The 22,605-nt window shown below is 37.4% G+C and overlaps 1 protein-coding gene and 1 long non-coding RNA gene across 8 annotated transcripts in view; both read right to left on the bottom strand.

The window, feature by feature from the left end:
• The window catches only part of GRIA4 (glutamate ionotropic receptor AMPA type subunit 4), a 212,028-nt gene that overhangs the window by 164,832 nt on the left and 24,591 nt on the right, over window positions 1–22,605 (bottom strand). The gene's annotated exons all lie outside the window — the stretch shown is intronic.
• LOC140683803 (uncharacterized) lies at window positions 18,784–19,150 on the bottom strand. Its single transcript, XR_012055313.1, has 2 exons — window positions 19,084–19,150; window positions 18,784–19,006 (listed from the first exon to the last, which is right to left on the bottom strand). It is a non-coding gene; the product is annotated as an uncharacterized lncRNA (long non-coding RNA).

Genomic DNA, 22,605 nt, shown 5'->3' with positions numbered 1-22,605 from the left:
GTCCGTTTTATGTATGCTACTTTGTTTCAGTGTTGAAGGTCTGATTTTCAGCTATTGTAAATTCAAACCAATTGATATGTTAATTTACCACGAGCTGAGAAGCTGGAAAACAGTGAAAACAGTAATTTTATTTTTTTGGCTCAGTCAAATGCAGTTGTCTACCCATATTCACTGATTTCTCTTGAAGCTGTCTCTTTTCGCTCTTTTTTTTCCCCAATTTTGCATGTTCACACACTGTTAGGTAATAGTCTTGTATAGGTGACTCACAGCAAAGCTTCTTCTTCAGTGATGGCCTGTCTCAATTTATTCAGTTCTATAAATCATCTTAATTCATGATTTCACAGTATCTGCCCAACTTGCCATGGCAAAAGAGAGCTCTTCTGTTTCCTCCAGGAATTGCTTCACCATGTAGTTCTGATACAGCCCAACACAGTGTTCACCCCTTTTCCTCATCTTCTTCCATCCTAGAAGTCATGTCTAATACTTTTTTCTCACACTGCATATACGACATCTTCATTGCTTTTTTCTCCTATTGCACCTTCATCAGCTCAACTCACAGCGATGCCTGCACAGTGGCCTGACAGAAATCACACTTGTTACTTTCTGGTCCATGTAAGAGTCGTCTCTGACAGGGTCTCCCTTACTGCTTCTCATCACAGCATCACCTCTGAGCTCTCACCACTGTTACTTCTGAGATCTCCAGCTGCAGCAAATTGAAAGCAAATAGTCATGAAGGCATTATACACAGCTCATTTGTTACATTTCTCACAGTTATGCCCTCATTTCTCTCTGTGGTTCAACTCCAATGGGATCACCTGCTCTGAAATGTTTGGAAAAGCTTCCCACTCCCTGCCAGGTGTCTCCTTGAGTCACTCTTCTTCCTTATGGCAGCTCTCAGATATGCATTGTAGGGCCCATACGCACAAAGCCTACATTCACCTAGCCAGAAGTGCTGCGTTAAAAAGGCTAGAAGCAGCCCAAATTCCAGCTGCTACTACGTGCTGCATCATCACACTTCACGGGAATGAAAGGAAGAGACAGCCCATCCCCGAATGGGGGCTAGGAGGCAGTGGAGCAGGGAAGCAAATCCAAAGCTCTCAAGCATTTCATACACAAAGAACGAATGACATGGGAGCATTTCCAGGTCCAGCCCAGCCCAAGGCCCTGCAGGGCCTCTCTGGCCTCAGCAGCATCCTCCAGCTCCCGTGGCTGCAGGGATTATTTCTGCAGTGATGTCCCTGATGAACAGCCCCATGGTGGCTCCACGCACAGCTGCGGTCACCTACTCAAGTGCCACAGGCTGGCCACTACTGACTTAGATGGATCAGTGTAGACAGCAACGGCTTAAATACCACAAATGTGTTACATTTAGACTCAGACAGGAGCAAACTTGCAAATAATGAGACGTTTGCCCACCATCAATCTGACTCTCTGCATATTACATCTGTTCTTGCTATTTTATGCATTTTTTTAGATGTAGGCTATGCTATCTTCTGCATTTCTAAAGCACTCAGTAAGTTCTGGAAAATACTAGCATACTAATAGTAGCAATAATTATGGCCCTACTCTTGTCTAAAATGCTTAATGCATTAATAATTTTCCACAGTATCAACATTCAGTAATAATGAAATTAATAACTTTTGTACAAGTCATTAGCAACTAAAATTTATTTGTACACTATAATTTGAATATCTGAGAAATAACATAGTGCTAATTAGTGTATACAGAATCTTTTACTAATGAGTTAATGATATTAATTTTTCTTTTCTTTAATAAAGCCATATTTCTCTAGAATGACACAAACCATCCAATAAGAAATTAAATTCTATAGAAATAGTGATTTTCAGCACTAGCCATTTTTTCAACAGTGAACCAGAATTCAAAAAGCAAGACTTTACCCTCTGCCTTATGAATACTAAACAGCATTCTTCATCTAAAGGTTAAACCAGAAAAAAATCAGTCTCTCTACCTGTATTTTTATGAGAATTGTAGAGTATTTTATGTGTATTGTTCTTTTTTAAGTGTAGGTATACCTGTACGGTATGTCATCAAACTTTAATTTAGCATATTGTTTTTTCCATAAAAACATAACAGTATAAATAACCTTCAAGAGACAATCGTGTATTTTCAGTCTGTTAAAACAGGTAATTCAGAAACACCTCTCCCCTACTTTATCTCTTTCAGGAAATCCACAAATGCATTCCATCTCTTGGAATATTTGGGGAGTCTTACCTATTCTTAAAAGAGTTCCCTTCACAAGAGGGATAGCAGCCACAAAGCTGCTATGGCCATTGAATTTAATGGACTCTGAGTCAGAGTTCAAATGACAAAACAAGACAGTTATGAAATGGAAAGATTTCCTAACAGAGTCCATGGCTGCATTACCCAACACCTAAAATCAGGGATGAGCTTACCAGTACCAGATCTGGTTTTTTGGCACACATATTTGAAGGATTCAACCCAAACAGTGCAGACATGAAGCAGTTTACACCAGGGTTTTCCTGTCCTACACTGTTCTCAGAGCTGAACACGGGAGGGTTCCCTATACTTTCAATGTGGGCAAACCTGCATAGGCCTGACAAGTGTTCCTGCTTTCAAATATCATCAGTCTTCAAGATCAACATGATAAACCAGCTTAGTTAAAGATTACGATAGCAGATATTAAATGAAAATATGTGACTGGGGGAAGGATGCTGGCAGCATTTTGCCAACACATGCAAGACAAGAAAGGATATAAATTTCTATGTTGCAATTCGGTGTGCTCCAAACACAAATTCTCAGTGATAAGAATTGCTGCATCACCAGCCAACACACATTGCAAATGTTTCTACCAGTACAGCATTAGCTATAGTGCTATGGGGAGTATCTCTAGTGTGTTGGGACAATACTGAACTTTTCCAAAGCAAGGAAAGATGTGAATTCATAGCAGTCAGAACCGCACAATCATCCTTGGCAAATGCATATGAAGAAAGATAACCAAAAATATTTTTCATTTACTGAGGATAAACTACAAATTCTGGGTAATTATTAATTCATTGAGTAATGAGAATAAAGACCTCTGGGGAGCATCACCAGACTGACTTTCCAGGAATGATGAATTTTGTGTCTGGATCTCTGTTTTACTAAAAATGGAGAGAAAAAAATACAAATCAAATGTACAAGTGATTTTTTCTCTTTGTGGGAGGGTATATTTGAAGGATCAAAGACAAAGTGATTTGAGGAAATAAAATGTATTCTTGTGTTAGCTATACAATAATATCTACAGAGAGTACCGTGAGAGAAGACTAAAATACTGCAGACTGGCTCCATTTCCTGCCATTACCTCATTCTAAAAAAAAAAAACAAACAACAAACAACTAAAAACAAATGCATTCTTCCAATCTAACACATTTTAGGAGACAGGAGGAGAGCACAGTAACTATTTTGGACAGAGACTGCTATTAGCATTTCCAGTACAGAGTTCATTCCAAATTTGGTGCTATGCTTCTGCAGATCTCAGATCAGAATCAAGCCTTTAGGCATTAACTGAGATAAACAAAGTATGATACGTCAAATCTAATTATGCTATAAATATCCAAATAATATCTAGATCTCCAAGGTAATTCTAAAGAGCCTCAGCGACAGAGAGGCAAATATGATTAAGTTTAAACTGCAAACAGCTTGAGAAATATGGGAAATAGCATTACATGTGAAAATATCTGTAGGGAAATATTTTCTTTTAACTAATAAGGCAGGAAATTTTGTTACATAGTAAATGATTTTTCCAGTAGCTTAAGGCATCTTAAAGAAAAAGCAAGGATGCTAAATAACTGCTATACATTCCAGCTTTAAAGTCATCATCAATATGTGTTTCATAACTACCAAGTGATAAAAAATAGTGGAACGCACCCCCCCCTTCCTCTTCTTATATGTTTGCATCAATTATAATAATGAAATAGACACTTAAATTGGTTAGTGATTCAGTTTTATTTAGGACATATAAAAATAAAGCCTTTGTCTCATCCCCTTTCACAATTTTCATAGCAAAAATATAATATCAGCTGGCAAATAAAACTAAGAAGGGTTTGAAGAAAAAAAACAAACTGTTAAATGCCAGACCTCTGTCATCCGATTTACTACCCATAGAGGCACTGATATATGGTTAAGTGCACCTAGCTACAACTTTATTTTAATATCAGACTGAAACTGAGCTTGTAAATGCATACCAAGCATCTGTATGGCTCTGCCCTCTAGTCCTCCTAGTGAGTTTAAGTCACAGAAGTCCACAGACACTTGATGGTTTTCTCAATCAAATGACAGAAATTTCAAAACTGCTCAGTGCAGTTTTCAGGAACAAATTTACATGCTTGTAAGGCACCTGGAGCCATATGCCTTAATTAAATCTGCTTCCTTTTGCATTATCCTAAAGCACTTCCATTAACTTTTTACCTCTTTGAGCTATGAGTACCAACTCTGCTTCATAGACTATCTGGCTGTTGCCCTGTTCTTTTGAGAGTTTTAAAGTTTTTCTAAAAGTTCCTATGCCTTCTGATATTTACATATTTCAACTGAGTTTTCTCACGCATGTTCATGTAAATAATCATTGTTGTGCATTCTTCTTTGTGGGTGGAGAGATTTGATAGACTGTTAGTTTGACCAGTGTGGTTGGAGATGTGATAGTTTCACCCTCCAATCCAGTGTAATTTTTATTATTGTATATATAATAAAGTCAGAAAATAAAGTTTACTTTTTAAAGTTCTTTTTTCTTTCCTTTTACATCTAGCCTATTTCTTTGATTTTTTTCGTGTTACAGTGTAACATTTGGCCAGTTACACACTCATATGGCCTATGGGAACCCTTTCAGGAGAACCTCAGGAACACCTCCTGGCACAAAATCTTACACACTGCACTTGTTAAACCACCATCTTTCCCATGCAAACACGGTGCATACGGAGCCCCTCCATCTAACATTCAAATCCAAAGACAGCAGCTTGGTTGTATCCCTCCTTGTGGTATCACTCCTCTGTCAGTGATTTAAGCTGGCTCAGTTCGTACGTCAAGTGATGAAATATCAGATCACTCACGTACATGCATGAATAGAGCTAAAACCTACTAGATCTTCACTGTACACCAAGTTGTGTACACAAGTGTTCTCCTCAGTGATCACCAGCTAGAACTCATTTCTGCATGAGGGTTTATAGACAGGACGCACACCCAGCCACACAGGCTGTGATGGGATACAGCTTGGCCAAGGTGAAAAGCCCTGAATAGTCCAGAATTGTCCTAAGCTTTCAGGTCTAAGTACAAAATTGTGTACAGAGACTCAAATAAGTCTAAGACCCAACTTCTAACTTTGGGGATGTGAGTAGAGAGATGTATAGAGAAATGAAACATCAGCTTTGACAGATACAGATTTAAGCACTGGGACAGCTCTGCAGCAGCCAGACTGCCGCATTCCCACAGCCTGAACTGAGGCCAATGACAGATACATTTGCAGGTCTTCTTCCAGTGCTGAAGGAATATATTTCATGGTTTAAGGAAAGTGAAGTCATGTAAGAAGAGCTAGATAAAGATGGCAACATCACCTAAAGGAAGGATTATTCTGAGCTGCAGGAGGAGACTTTTCTGAGCTGCAGAGAGATAAGGCACTGCAATGTGCAGTGACAGATGTGATCCCAGATCCCAATGGACATTGCCACAAGTCATCTTGTTAGCTATGCCCATTCTCAGGTCACTTCACGTGCCCAAAGCAGTAATATAAGTGGGCCCAAAGGAAATCTGGGCCTGCTGGAAGAGTCCCCTCTTATCTTGGTACCTAGGTAGCAATAAAACATTCTTCACAGAGCCTTTGAGCATGGCTTTCAAACAGAAGAAATCTTAGTTCAATTTTCTTCCTACTCCTTTGAGTCATTGTAAAAGAAACTGGAGGCCTTGTACACACTGCACAATTCCTTTATCATTCACAGTTCCCTCACATAGCACCTCAGAAAATGCAAAAACTGAAAAAAGCTCTCCAGCCCCTCCAGCAGTGCACTTTTTTCTCCCCATTCACCTTGTAACGAGATAGCCCCATCAGACATTACTGGATAAAAATACATCTGGTAAGTTATGATTTTGGCTAACAATATGACATTTTTAAATAGCACCACAGATGTAAACAGACAGAGAAATTGCCACCCTGCTCTAAAGACTTAATCTACATTAAACCCATTGAATAGTGACACATTATATTTGCTGAACAGAAAGACAGAGGGCTAATTGCAGAGATATAATTTGCAAGGACAGCTTTATGGAGAAAACTTTCATGTTTACAAGACTGTCCCTACCACTGGACCAGGGAGGATTACAGGACCTTAGAATCTGCCTTGGGAAAGCCAAGCAGCAAGACACAAATACATACAATCCATAATATGGATTGTAACATGCAGTTACCATCCATATTATTAAAATGTGATCTTACAGACATAAATAAATATATTTTCCAAAGGGTTCACTTAAAAAAATTACATTTTTTTAGGGACAGAAATTCACCACATACTATAAAACTACATCCTAGATCTTAAGGTCACAGACACATATTTGCAGGCAGCTGGAAGAGCTGCAAATGTTAGTACCTCAGGCCATTATTTTCCACTTCCATGTTGGAGTTCACCATGACAACAGCAAAGCAAACTAAGTGGAGCCCACAAGTGCATCCTAGACCCAATGCCCCAATGAAAAGTCTTTTTTTTTTGGTAAATCTTAAATCAACAGTGAAGGCATTTCAATCTACCATGCTTGACTCCACACTCAAACAAGGAAAAGGTCAAGGGAATAGGGAAAGCAGCAGTCACACACGCCCCAAGTTGTACAACAGCAGTAACATGGAGTTACAGGAGCTGAGTTACCAGCATTAAAAGCATCAGCAGCTAGCTCCAGCAAAGAACAGCTGCCATTGCCAAGGAATTCACTTAACAGCAATCTCAGGCTGAAATATCCCAATGAGCAATATTCTAGTGGAGTCTCCAGATCCATAACAGGACCCACTTTGCAGTTTCTCGTCTTTGAAAGACACCAACTTACAGCTGTGACTTAGCTTACAGTTAAGACACAAAATGTTTACAGACAATTCTTAAGAAAAGATAGTAAATGATGGTATTTTTCTACTGTTCCATTCACTTCTAATTACATACATGTATGTAAATTATAATGAACACCAGCTGATTTATGGTTCAGCTTTTGTTTCATTTCAGAGATGATATGCAGATCCCTAGACTTTGAAGTCATGAACATAAATTCCAAATTTACGTTTCTTCATTTTGTATAATGTTATCTTCTTTGTCATTTAACTGCAGATACCACAAGTTCTTAGAAAACTATTTTCTCTATATAGCACAGTAATTAAAACATGTCCCAGGTTCATAAAGTTTTTTGCAGGCTTGCCCCACACCCTCATTACCTGGATTTATGCATATAATTTAGTGTTCTGATATTTTATCTCAGGTCATCAGCCTTTAGAATTAACCCATAAATCTTTTTCTTGTAAAATCTCTTATTCAGATCATGAATGTCTTAAGCTTCAGGAAGTTGAAAAAATTGAATGTGATTTCTTTCAACAGAAATACCAGATGCATCTTGCTGTGCTTCCATATTATGAATGAAAAGAAGCATTTAATGATCCAGGAAATTTCTCTGTAAGTATCTGCAAGCACAGTGGTTTTTTAATTCGCATTTTTCTTCACTGCATTTGAAATTTCAAAAAGCCTCCATTCCTACAAGTATAAGCAATATTTACTTTATGGAATTCTGTTCACAGAAGTTGTTTCTCATATTGTGCATTGTGAAGGAGGCATTTAGTAGGTAGGCAAACATTTTATTCAAAATCAGTGTGCAATGGGTAATGAGAATAAGACTCAGAAAACCTGCAATTTCTGCATCCTTAAGAGATATCATTCAATGTTATTTATCATTCTAAAACTCAGAGGTTGGCTGCAATATGGCCATGTGAAATTGAATGTAGTTTCTTTCAGAAAGTAGCACCTATGAATAGTACCTGAAAAACCCTTATTCTGACAACTAAGAACAACATTTTGGCTCTTAAAGCACCCTGGGCAATGGCTACCATGCATAATGGTTCTATATAGTCAGAAAAAAATATATTAAGTGACACAAACATAAGGCATTATTCATCAAATAACAGATATTAGAAATTAACTAACAGGAGAATATCAGAACCCCCACTGAAATTTTTAAGCTTTTCAAGACATCACGGCTCATTTTTATTAACTGCACTAAATAATATTTATTATCTATGTACAAGACTTCTTATGCCACTGTACTTTTTCCTATTACTCATCATACCACCAGTATCTAAGGAGATAAACATAAGTGTCTAAAAAAATTAGCAGCAGGAACAGCATCTCTGACTGCTCTTTATTCATAAACTATTTGTTCAGCTCCATTTTTCAACATATCTGCAAACATTAAACAGACATTTGAGCCAGCCAATAGGACTAGATTGGAAAGGTAACACATTTAATTATGGGTTGAAGTGATCTTTTATTTAATTGAGTCTGGCTCACAAATGTGGATTCCAAATGTGCTCATCCCAGCACGATACAACAAACTTGCATTTCTATTATCTGTGATCTGATAAATAGTGTATTACATAAATCTGACATTACACAATGATACTGTTATTCAACATGTATTGGCAGTGAGCTATTTGGACAGCTGTTATTCAAGTTAGGATGACTATCGAACCTTACTTGTCTCAGGAAATCAAAATATAAGAGTGATCAAAAGCATATGCCCCTACCACCTTTTCAAAGCAAAGAAAATCTATCCGAACTGCCTCCATGTTAGTGAATTTCCTGAATTTACTTAAGCAGTTTTCTTAGCTTTCAGACATAAAGAAAACCTTAATATTTTGAGCTTCTCCTTGCCTGCTGTGGAAGGATACCCTGAGGAGCTACCCTTTAAAGGGTCTCCAAACAGTAGTGATCTACTGTTATTTAGACACCCATATCTCCAGTACTTTACATTACACCAGTCTCAGAGGATTAGCATAAAAAGGATAATACTTTCAATCAGCTGATAGCTGAGGAGGGAGTAGCACTGCTGAATTTTCAGTTTCACTCCCAAGCCTCTGTGCAAGCTGAGTCATCAGTTGCTTTATTTTAAAGGCTCTCACTATTCACCTGCACTGCTGCAAAATTGATACGACCTATAAATTCCAGTTACCTCTTAGAGGGCTGCTGTAGAGATTAAAGGTATATACCTGCTTTGATACCACAGTGTCGCTCCCAAAAGGATTAACAGGAGTTTAGTGCGTGCATGATAATCAGGAGATACTCTACACCTCCCCCCCTACTGAAGGCAAGAGAAGAAACAGACTGTGCACAATCCTTCAGAAAAATGTAAAGGCCATGCAGGTGAACTGTGACTAGACCAACCCTCTGCTCCCTCAAGCAAGTCTGCAGCACACTGTATGGTTCATGTTAGGAGTTCAAATCCAAGCAGGACACAGCACCATTAATTAGACACTAAAATCCTCTCGTAGGAAAGGGCTTCACTGCATATTTACTTCAAACTGGTAATACAATTTCACTTTCCTGGTGTGCCCAAAAATTACATTTCTTTCTTCTACACTGTAGTTGCTTCTGATTTCATAGCCATATTGCAAGTGTTCATAAATCAGCGGAGATTATTGAACTGTTCTGCTGCTTACCTAGAGCTTTTTACTTCATAGTGGATAATACAAAATAGAGGTAAGGCAGTGATTGGTACTATGTAAATCTGGTGACCTATCTGGTGACATCTGAAAGAAAGCTTAACATGAGTTCAATTCACATGCTCACTAATTCCATGTAGGATACAATGCAACTTGATAGTACTTCTCTCTATTGCAGAATTATTGTTCCCTGGTTACGTAGCTGATTCAGCTTATGAGTGCAGGATGTAATTTTTTTTCTTTTAGATTGCATACACTAAAAATAAGAGAGAAAAAAAGCTGTATAAAACAGAAAATATCTTTATGTAAGATCTATGTAATTGATCTCAGGAAGTGGGGTCTATATTCAGGCTTTAGAATTTATAATTAATGCAGTTAAAAATGGACACTTTATTTTTGTTTTTCATCCTAATGATACCTATTACTAGCCTTTTCTATGTCAGATACTTGTGTAGAAAGGATTATGACAAAGCTTTTGCTTCAACAGTTGCACAAAGAGTAATTTAAAACTGAACTAACATTTTTAGCAACTTGTATATATGAGGGAAAGGGATGCTGCAACAGTGCAAACAAGTTACAGGCACTTACAGTTCAAATAAGTATAGGTTTTATGGCAAGCATTGTCTAAATTAACAATGAATAAAACAGTAAACAGTTCCACAACAAATGAAAATAGTAGGTACTTTTATACTGTAAGGGCTCTTTCCTAAATATGTTGTGAACTGCCTGAATATGGGGTACATTCTTGCAGCTGCCTCCATTGGAATATCTTCTCCTGGCATACAAGTGACAGGGTGCCAGCCTGCAAGGCTGGCAGATCTGCCAGAGTCTCTTTACAGCCACAAGTGCTGTAGAATGCTGCTTGTGATGGTGAAGGTCTTGTGCAGGTGAAGAGGGTAGGAGAGATAGGAGGAAGACATGAAGACATAGTAGCTGTAAGAAATTAAGAACCTCCACAAACTGAAAATTTTCAAATTGAGAATCAAGGAGATACAGTAGGAAGGACTTTCCTGGGTAGAGAAGGACCCAAGGAAGCACATACCCAAACAAGACAGGAAGTTGAGATGATCCCAGGGCACTGGAATGGAAAGATATGATGCACAGAAAGCACCCTGGACAAATCCTCTATTGAATCCCAGTCTCACTAGCTGATGTACCAAAAACCAACAGTTTTTTGCTGTTGTCAGCAGAAATTTTCTAAGGAACATGCAAAATTTCCAACATGTTTACACCATGCAGTATCTCACTATTTATACAGATTGAGTTTTATCTGTTTAGCTGCCTTGTGTCTTATCTGCAATTAAGGTTAGAAATTAAATTAATTCAAGAACAGTAAGCATATAATTTCACAAACAAGTCTGTGCTGGAGCATGGATTTGAGGCACAGGTGGGATATAGAGAAAGACCTTAGAACCAAGAAATACCTCCAGGTCCAACAACTCCAGCAAAGTCACTGCAGGTGGCACAAACTGCAGCCACAGCATAAGAAGCCTCCCAAGGAAATTCTGGAGCAATGCTACCAGACACTCAGCATCAGCACATGTAAAGCTTCTTTGGCTGTTTTTCAGCAAGTTCCAATGAAGACCACTTCCAAAACCTTCTTTTCAGGAGGCTGATGAAAAAACTCAGGGTAAAATAACTAATCCAAATTTAAGCTCTCTGTCACTTTCTGCCTTTCTGTAATACAGCATGGGGATGCAGCACCTTTCTCAGACCCTGCAGCACTCATGAGGTGAGTAAGGTGGCTAGATTAAACCTGTAAATATATCTTTGACCTCGAAACATTGCTTATTAATATTATTGTTTACATTTACCTTTCAATTACTGAGATACTATCTACTGGTGATTTAAATAAGAAGGCAGAACAAGTGCTTTTATTTTTTTATGAGCCTATTATTACAATATTTGTGTAAAAAAAGTCTTTTCTGGAGGTTTTATGCTAATGAGACAAATTCAGTACAGACTTAGATGGCAGAAGTGAATGGAATGCCACTACATCTCTACTGGTGCTTTAATATATTTCCTTACTGAATCGGCAAAACTCAAAGCAGAAAAACACATGAAGGTTTCCTGTAATTTAATAGAGTGCATTACCATATAATTAATATTTAATAAATGCAGGAAAGAAAGCTTGTGGAGAAGCAGAAAGGGACACATAGAAAATTAGAGTGGTGTAGCTTTTCTAACTGCTGAAAACAGATGGGCTTAGCTTTTCTAAGTACTGAAAACAGTACTTAGCTTTTCTAAGTACTGAAAAAAATTTCTATTGAAGAATACTTATGTCTTACATGATTTTTTTTCTCCATGGGTGCTAAAGGGCAATTCCCAGTGAGTTCTTCAGGAAAATGGACAGCCTCCAAGATTTCATTCTTGTGAGCAGTCCTGAAGACTGTAACAACAGAAATACCAGAAAACCCTTGAGTTCATTTCCTAGAAGCCCTTAAATAGGTAGAGAATGACAGAATTTGTTGCAGATCTTTCTATAGGGTTTACATATCCATGATCCTGACGAAACTGTGCTGTTCATCTTTTATTTGTGGATACAGGTAGGCCTCTCCTGTGTGATTTTATGACTCCAGTTCTGCCTTTTTCTCTTAGAAACTAGAGAAATTGCTAGAATTCTAATTATGTATTAAATAAACAACATTTCCAAGAAATTTCTGGATGCAAACTGTAAAGAAACACACTTTCACATAAGCGGGATACAAAGGCCAGCACCTCAAAATTCATAGATTCAGACCTGATTGAGAGAGCTGCCCTCAGGCCTCTCCATCAATTAATTTCAGTGGGAATAGTAAGACATTCCCACACCTCTCAAGCACTTAAGTACTTGGTATTTGACACCTGTAGTAGAAAATTTAGGCCAAAATATCTGTTTTCTTCCTTTCTCATATCAACATGATTCATCCATAAATACTGTAAATATTGTAAAAAAAAAGTACCACTATTACCTTATCAACACCTGCCCATATGAGCACTGCTGATTCTTTTTGGGAGGGAGGGTACTCCTACTCTCTTCACTGATCATCTCCTGCCCCTTGGGTAGGGACTGATTCCTTACGCTGCTGTAGTGCCTAGCACAGCATTATTTTAGACATTACTACCTTCAAATTATAACCACAGGCAATACTAATATACAATACACATGGGGACCCCAATTTGTGACTTCTTGAAATGAAATGTTTCCATTAGACTGACTTTTGGTAGTGAACAATTGAACCACACAATCAATTTAACACATTACTAATATGACACCTTTCAATCTAAAATTTCATTAAACACTCACACAGGCAGCTCTCAGCCATCTGCTTTTCTGTATACTTCACATTCTAAATTCAGCATTTCATATACTCAATATTCAATATTTTTATACAAAATCAACATTTACCATTACACTTCTGTTTGACTGAAAAGTTAAATGCATGAAAAAATGTTATGCTTTCAAAATAAAATTTATGCATGAATAATATTCAGGGACTCATTAACTGATTCAGGTGTAAAAAGTATCCACCAAGTCTGCTTAAAATAGATGACAAATGGTCACATAAAAAAGCTTGTTGAGCTGCTGTAAGTTCTCCAGGGAAGTCATAAATTTATGTGATGGTTTCAGTACCTTAGTGCCCAAAGAGAAAAATACACAAGGCAGCCAGGTTATGGAGAAGTAAAGTCTCTTCAGATACATTACTTTTTTTTTTTTTTTTAGGAAAATTTACACAGTGTACCCATGCTACCCAAACTCCAAAACACCTATAAACCAAGGACTACCAGGTATTGCCTCAGCAATACTTGTAAGCATGATATAAACAAAATTAAAATTTCAGTATAAAAAGTATAGTCCTAGTCTGGATTAATCCTTTAGTCCCAAGAATCTATTTGGCTGTAGCAATAAAAAAGAAAAATACCAACAAAAAACCCCAGTGTCAGGTCCCCCATGTCAACCAAGCCTCCACAACACAATCTTTCCTGCTGCATACAAAGTAAGTGTTGATAGCATGTAGCTACTATTTCAATAAAGATAATTAATTATCCTAGAAATTATTATCTAACAATTTGAACCACATTAACTCATTCTACCAGAGCCAGCTCATATTTTCTCTGTCAAAACAGAAAGAACCCTGCTTCCATCATAGTCCTGAACACTCTCCTGCATTGCACTTCCTACAGGCAACCACATTTGGCAAAACACCTCTCCAAAATGATATTAGAAAGAGCTGGGTACCACTGATGTGGCTCTGAGCGTGCTTTACAGCCACCTTGTACAAAGTAGGGCAGAAGCTCGTCCTTCATGTCTCTGCTCAGCAATGAAAAGCAGTGCAGCCTGATGAGGATCTGAGGTGACAAGCCAAGACGGCACATCAGGATATTTTAGGTCTTCAGCTGGGAAAGTACATTTCTGGCTCACACTGCAGCCAGACAGCCCACCCTGGCAAGGCTTTGGGCTGGTGCCTGCAACCATGTTATAAGTGGTTCCTATGAGGAAACCTGTGAGCAGCTCAGGTATTAAAAAGAGTTCATAATGCTCCTAACTGCTGAGTGAGCCACTGCTGACAAAGAAATGTAAAGACAAAATTTAAGTTCTTGCTTAACAGCATTTCATCAGGGACCATTTCACGTGGCTTTTAATTAGATTAAGCCAAATCAATACTAGACACAAAGGTCATCAGTTATGCATCCTTCCTCCAAAACTACAGCCTAGTCTAACTTTTATAATAAATTCTTATGAGGAGATAATATTCAATTTTTAATATTATAAAAAGAGTTTCTGTAACTAAATAGTGGTGACTTCCTAAGACTAAAAAATACATTACATCTATTCAAAGTACAGAAGAGCACAAAAGACACTTAAAGGCATATAGTTGAATAGCATGCACAGGTATGTATGATTATCTTTTTAGAGAGAATATATAATAGAAATTTCAAAAGGCAAGGTAAATCTAACAGTAACTTGGTTTTACACAACTCAAAGGCATTTTCTGAGGATACTTTTTTTTATTGCAAATGCGATTGACTTTCTTTGGCATAAGAAAATATTCATCCTGATACTCAGAAAGCTGTCAGTTAAAGAATGTAGCTGTGATGTCTTAATGTGCTTCTCACTGCTAATATACACCATAAAGTATGATTAGAAATAGCAGGCATTTTTGCAAAATTTTCTGGGAGAAAGTTTTGCTTTGTTCAGTGGAGAAACAATAATTTCATTTCCTTTCTGCCTTTGAAGTAGTATTTTGAAACAAGCTATTAAAAAATTTTAATTACTTATCTCCAAATGATAAAATAAAAGCATAAACATTTCTTAATCCAAAGTTTAAAAATCATCAGTTTTATTTGGAGATTTTAATTTTGCTCATTTATTAAACAATCTACAGAAATCCTTTGCAAAAAAAAAAAAAAAAAGCACATTTTTTTTCCAAATCTATTGTAAAACATAATGTCTTTGGAAAAGTACTTCCCTTTCATAGAAACCTGTAGTACAAAAAAAAACCCAAAAAACCTTACTATGATTGGCACGTAAAAGCACATGTATTATGCTACGTTAAAAACTCTTTCTCAAACGTAATTATATAAATGTACATTTTTTTCAATTTACACTTCTTATTCCAATTCAGCAGCAACACTAGAACCCTTACTATAGTCCTAAATTCACAGATCACATTTTGACTTCCATCAGGTTTAAATGGTACTTGTATTAATAAAAATAATCTTAAAGTGAGACAGAGGACATATTTAATCATTCAAGAATATACTATGCGTCTTAAACATAAGGACTTAAAATACATTTACATTTACACATATGTGTAAAAATACATTTCCATTCATTATCCCAAGTGAAGAAATTCCTGTGTTCAGATACTTGGAAACTTTGAGGTTGTTGAGGGTTCATTTTACCTTCAAAGAGAAGTCACTTTCAGTTAAGGCAAGTGCTAGGATATTTGAAATAATAAAACACTGAATATTAATTCTAATATCAGTGGTTATGAATCTATTAATTATTTGAACATTGCCTGAATAAAAACATGATTGACATTTCCATATTATTATCCAGCTATGGCAATATTTTATGAGACTAAATTTGGCAGTGCATTTTTAAGAACAGGTTATCACTACAATACTATAATGAATTTAGGGTTAGACAGTGATTTATTTCGATTATCCCTTGTCAAGCTCACCATATGTTTTACTGAGCTGAGGAAACATGCTGTCAAGCAGTTCCACCCTGAAAATGAATAAATGTTGCTACAGTTCATGCTAGTGAGATTGTGTCCCTGTTTCAGTGCATTAATAGAAATGAGCAGTTTGGTCTTTTTTTTTCTTAAATACTGTCAGTTAAGCTATTATTTTATTCACTCTAGCTGATTTTATGCTTTTTAAGTCCCTAATCAATTTTAATTTTGAGATATAACTTCTCTTCAGCAGTGAATTCCTGCTGTTATTCAGCGGCAACACCACACTCACTGTGAGCTCTGATGGTTAGCACTGCTGTGCCTTTACCTTGTATTGCAAATCTAACCCAGTATCTTGAAATAACAGTTTTCTTTTAAAAAGTGCACAAGGTCTGAGCCGGAGTTAGCAGCACATGGATAACACATAACCTGAATTTCCACATCCAGCATCCCATCCCAAGCTAGTCTCACTATTCCTGGTACTAGAGAGCTATTGTTAGTCACAGTCCTCCTGTAAAAGTGACACAAATGGACATTCTGAATTACTGCCCAGAGCTACTTAGACTGCCCTCATTTAAGAACTGTATGTAAGCTTTTCTTATTTCTATGGCAAGAACAAGTGGTAATAGCATTTGGCAGTATATTTTCTTGATAGCTGTTTGCAGCTATGCTAGATCTCTGTAGAGAAACATGTACCATGGGCCCGTGGTTAATTTTTTACAAAAGGAAAGACTGTGTACTTGCAGTGCAGTAAATATTGACTTCCTATACATGATCACTTTATATAAATGGTATTTTCTGGCTGTAAGCTTCCCCTTTGATTGTTCTATCTCTTCATTATTTTGTGGTACAAAGACTGAGTAATGTTTAATTGCTGCTTGAATCCCAGGGAAAGCTGGTGGAGCCCCACTGTAATTTTTTATTTAAATATATATTATCTTGTCAGTCAAGCTGGAACAGTACAAGCTGGTTAATATTATAGTAAACAGACCCTGTGATATATATTTTAAAGGTTTAAATTATAATTTTTAGTCAATAGAACACAAAGAAATGCAATCTTTAATAGTGTATGACAACCGCCTTCTAGAAAGGCCCCCTGTGAGTTACAGGGTGATTCTCAATTTCCAGTCATGCTTAGCACTGATTCTAGTACACTGACAGGAGCCACAGCAGACACTGTCACTGCGCCCACAAGGCTCACTGCCATGAAGCTGGGCTGCGCTGGCAGGGACAAAGCCAGACATGTGGCTCCACTGTGTCTTCTCCTGTCTCTTCTGCAAGCAGGGCATGATAGCTTGGCACAGGGATTTACCAGGTATGATATTTTCACTTCAGCCTTGCCTTTCTTGGGTTTGTTTTTTAACTCTGAGTTTTACTCAATTTGAAATTCTTCCTCTACATCTCTAACTCTCTTCATCTAATCAATATGATTAAGTATGCCTCTCATGGCTTAATTTGGAGTGTACTGATGGGCACCCGTCCCAGTACATGAGAATCTATTATTTGATTTGTCAGGCATGACAAATCCTCAGTGTACAACCATTGTGACTCTAACAAAACATTAGGTAAAGCTTTATAATTCCCATTCTACAAAATTCATGATGCATAATGGAAAACTCAGCATGTGGGATAGCAGAGCACTCTGGAACTCATGAACACTCAGCAAACACAAACTCCAGTGGTCCCACTGAGGAATTAATTTAGTGCAGATATCTCAGTGTGCAGCTGCAGTCTGAGCTGCAGGTTGGGTGCTGGGTGTTGGGAAAGGATGGGAGTCCCAGGCAAAAGGCCTTGAAGTGGTGCTGCTCCTCTGCACAATGAGAGACGTCTGGGTCTCTCATCGTGGGGCCAGCCAGGAGAGCACTGAGAGCACTGAGGCACTCAGAGCCACTGCAGGAGCCAAGGACTCAGCAGGAGGAGCCCAGACTATGGTACACTTAGACTGCAAGGGTGTAAAAGCTCAGGGATTTGGTTGTTCAGGGTCCCTCCTTGGAGGCACCCAGCTCAAACTGGCTTTGTGTTCTGCACTTTGACAAAATTACTTAAAGGATTCAGATGTCCGAGACCCTGCTATGGGAAATGTGGAGTTGAGCCAGTAAGGAAACCTTGTCTGACTGTGTGAGCCTCGCTGCAAAGGGGCTTCAGCCCCAGCAGTGAAAAGTCTTCAATGGTGTGACTGCCAGAGTGCTCCCTGAATGGTCAGACAGGAAAGTTTCCTTGACAGTTTAAAGGTCATGTCTATGTTTATCAGTCAGCAAAATGAAAATATAAGATACTACAGTTTCATTTAATATTTTAGTTTTCTTTTAAAGCAATGGTTACTAATTAAGGAGATCACTTATTCATATTATTGTCAAAGTATTTATATAGTCAAATCACATATTACAGTCCCACAAAAAAAAAAAAAATACAAATTGCCTGTTAAACTAGAACACAACTAATTGTTTAGAAAGCAAAATATATTTGCATTATTTTTTTACTGTAAAAATGTAAGGTTTACAAACTTATTTCTTGACCCTGAACTGCTTTAAGCTCATGAATACTTGTAAAAAGAGCAGGACTGTAAACTCACTGAGCTGCTAGAGGTGCAAGTGGTTACTAGGGCAGGGTCACAGTAACAGGTATGCTAAATTTCCCATTGGGAAAGCCTTAAGGTTATACTTGGTCAAAAGCCAATTTTCCAAAGAGAAAAACTTCCACTACTCTTAGTAGCTATCTTAATTTTAGCCAAGGGCTTTCTCTTCCCACAGGCTCCCTCACCATAGCCTCTCTACAAGATGGGGAGCTCAGGGATAAAATACTTTAATCTCCATTCCCCACTTCTGGAGAGGAAAACAACTTCATGTAGGGTAAGGATGTGTATCTGAAGGGGAGAAACCATTCAGAGCAATTGGGCTACTTTTTTCTTTCTCCTGTTCTATCTTTGCAGTCGGGTTCAAATACTGGATTAGTTCCTCCAGTGCCCACAGCTGGACCTACAGTCCCACAGCCCTCCCTGCCAGTCCTAGAGAACCTACATGGCATCCAGCAAACGGTTCAAGGGCAGAGAAATCTCGTGTCTGACTCATTTGGTTGGTGTAAACATTCCCAGAAATATGTTAATCTTTGCAAGCAAAAACAAAAGGAGCACAACTTTCACACAGCCTTTACTAACCTTAACATTCCCAGAAATATGTTAATCTTTGCAAGCAAAAACAAAAGGAGCACAACTTTCACACAGCCTTTACTAACCTTAAAATACCCAAGGTATTTACAGTTACTTCACTAGAGGTGTCAAACTTGCATCAGAACCAACAACTAAGCTTAGGGTAAGTCTAATATACACACATGCATGACTGCATCTGTAGGCATATATGTAATTTATGAAGAATTTTTTTTTCTAGAGGAAAATAAATAAAAGATAAATAGGTAAAATAGGTAAAAAGAAACAAAACACATAAATTCTAAAATATCTAATATGAAAACAGACACAAAACCAAAGTTAAGTCTCTTGCATTTCCCTGCTCTAAAATTTACATGCTCACTTTGTAAAATCCTTTAGCACATAGAAGTACTAAAATGACATTACTTTTGCAAAGAAAGGTGCACCACCAGGACAATAATTCAGCTGACCTCCAATACATGGATTTATTTGGAAGATCCACTGCCAGACTGGTAAAAAATGCTGCCCAGTTTGGCTGGTCTAGCTGCTTTTTCACCTATTAGACATACAAATGATCAAGCAAATTCTCACTGAAACCAATCTAAACAAAATGAACAGAAGAATGACTCACAAAATGAATGACTTACCTTCTCCACTATTTCCACAACTTTACAGCATCCACAACACAGATTATGGGCTAACTTTTAGCTTTAAGAATGCTAAAATATTTTGAAAGACTACTTTTACCATGAGAATTAGAATCACATTTACTTTGCTTCCAGTTAAAAGCAAGCCTTGAGCTTCCTCAGACAGCTGTGTAACCTGAACACAAACACTGACAAGGTGATCTGGTACACCAAGGTGATCTGGTACACCAAGCAGCCTTTACCATTTTCAATGAAACCAAACAAATCACTTTGCACTCTACCAGACTTGGATGACTGCTTGGCTTCCAAGCACTTTTTCTTGGCTTCCTCAGTCATCTGGGGGACATGCAGACCACAGGCCAGATGTTTCCTCAAATTAGCTGGTCAGCTGAAACAGATTGATGATTTCATGCCCTGATAATAGGTAGGTGTTCCTTATTCTGAACATATATTATTCAATAACAATGAAAAACATCCTTTATACTATGATTCTCATCTATCTGTAATTTAAAAGCTGAGAGAGATAAACTTTTTTTCCACAGTAGCATGGTTTATGGAATATTTTGCAATCTCTTTTGTTATCTTTGGAGGTGTCTCTGAGTATCTTTGTTTCAAGGGCCAAAGGCTCCTTGACTGAACTCAGCACCAGTTGATATTTTCCTTCCACACTCTGCTTCCAGCCAGCAAGTCATTACACATCTCCTTTCTACTACCCCTGTACACACAGCTGCAAGTCTGAAGGAGCAGAAAAATCATGTCAACATCCACACTACTGCACCAAAAGATCATTTCTGTATTGGGTGGCAAGTATCTGCCTTTGTCCAGTGCATGCATGACTCTGTTGTGGGTTTCAGCACAAGGTTTCCTTGTGTCAGTAACGCCAAACTGGAGCAATGTCTATCATGACTTGAATCCTTGGACCTCTGACAACTCCCCATGACTATCTCCTCAGTTGAATGAGCATCTATGGATTGCAATGTTTCTGAGATTAAATTTTATTCCATTATATTTTACTTTCTCTCTTCATATGAAACTGATCACAATTTCAAAAGATGTGAAGAGTTAATTTGCACTCTAAAGTATTAAAAAATTAATTTTGTCAGAACTATTGTTGCCCATTATCACCAAATCACCAAATAGGAAGCAAAATATAAGGTCTGTCAGCATGTTAGAGAAAAAGCCAGAAAACAGTTGATTTGTTCGACTGTTAGTTCTGAGGTAAGAGTGGATATTAAAACCTTAAAAAATGTATTTCCATTTTTAAGTAAAGTGTTCATTACCTTTAACTGAACATGATTGTTCATTTTAAAAGTATTTATGTGTTCACCCATATTGCAACTTAAATGGAATTATTTTTACAGGTCAGACAGTCTCCTTTTTTGTCTGGAAAGACAGGAACAATAATCTCTTGAAGCTTTCTACATTCTTCTCTAAGAAGCATTAATTCCTTAAAAAACAAGGAAAACACCACTTGTCCATGTCCAGCACAAAGTCCCACTTCTCTTCTGTTCCCTAAAGTAAAGTCACCAGAACACTAGATAAGTAAGCAGCACCCTAGACTGCATTTCTCTGTTCTAATTGTGGTATGTACTGTCAACTAATAATGCACATCCCTGCTCATTAGCACTCTGCAGCAGGGTCACATTGGAAAGACCTCTTCATTACTCATGCACTGCTTGTCAGCAAACAGGCTGGAGCAAGATCACAAATACAGCTGTCTAATTTGACTGAGAATATTGATGTTAAATCGGTCTCATTCACTGTCTACACAACCAGAAGCCTGTCCAATTGGGAAAAAAAAAAAAATCTTGTTCTTCTTATCAAACACCCTAGGTGGAAATGAGGAGATGTGTGTAGCCTATTGTGCTGTATTTGTAACCTGCAATATTTATCCAACACCTTTATTTACCACATATAATGCTGAAAACTAAAATTCCACAAAGACACATCTGCTAGTTTTGTATAGGAAAAAAATAAGAAAAAAAATGGAGGAAAAAAAAGCATATCCATTAGATTTTCTAGATACCACTCACAATACATGAATAACATAAATCCTCTTCCCAACTTATATTTTAGCTTGCATTAAAAAGTTTGGGGTTTTTAAAATGGCTTTTACAAAATAAGTTTCTGTTAAAAATTTAGTAGGTCAATATTTAGAATTGAATCTGAACACTTTTGGTGATTCTAGTTGCTTTCTGCTGCTTCAAAATAAGTCAACAAAAGGCCCCCAATATTCAACCAATTTTCTCACCTACCATAGGTATCTTCCTAATTAGGCAGTGTGGAAAAAATACAGAGAGGGAAAAAATATAGGGAAAATAAAATCTAAATTATCTAATTACACTGATCTGTCATAAGGATTATTTCTTGTTCTCTATTAGGTGGTGTAAAGAGTTGAGAGTAAAGCAAGCAAATGAGTTTCTTCTATTTCTTAAGGGAGAGAATTCTAATAACTCTGGTAGAGAACAGCTACCTGCAACATTACAGAATTAGACTTCTACATCTCAGCTCTGTCCCTGCTCGCTGTGCTTCACTGTCTTTTTTCACTGGCATGACATAAAAATTTTTTTCACTTATTAAATAATTTGCAATTTTTGATCATTCATACAGGCATTGTAATAGCCTTTAAAATTGTTCAGCTCTTACTTATCCTAAAAGTGCAATTTCCAAAATGAGGTCTTCAAACACTTTTCTATGTTTAAAAATTTTAGTGCAGTGGTTTCAGGAAAAGAAGTCACAGATATTACTGACAATTTTACTGTCATTTTGATCTTTTTAATCAAATGCCACCTCTTCAAAGGACTTTGACAAATCCAGTGTCCTCAAGAGCTAGTTGTTCCACTTGGATTTTGATTGACTGAGCAGTCACAAGAATCTTAAGGGGACAGGGAGTACTGTAGCGACTTCATAGCTGCATAAAGGGACAAATTTTTTGACAGTTAATGGTTTATTTGGGATACTCCA

This window comes from Taeniopygia guttata, chromosome 1, assembly GCF_048771995.1.
Source record: "Taeniopygia guttata chromosome 1, bTaeGut7.mat, whole genome shotgun sequence".
NCBI classification, from domain to species: domain Eukaryota; kingdom Metazoa; phylum Chordata; class Aves; order Passeriformes; family Estrildidae; genus Taeniopygia; species Taeniopygia guttata.
The sequence above is the reverse complement of the archived record's forward strand: the minus strand, read 5'-3'. Positions and strand labels throughout refer to the sequence as shown.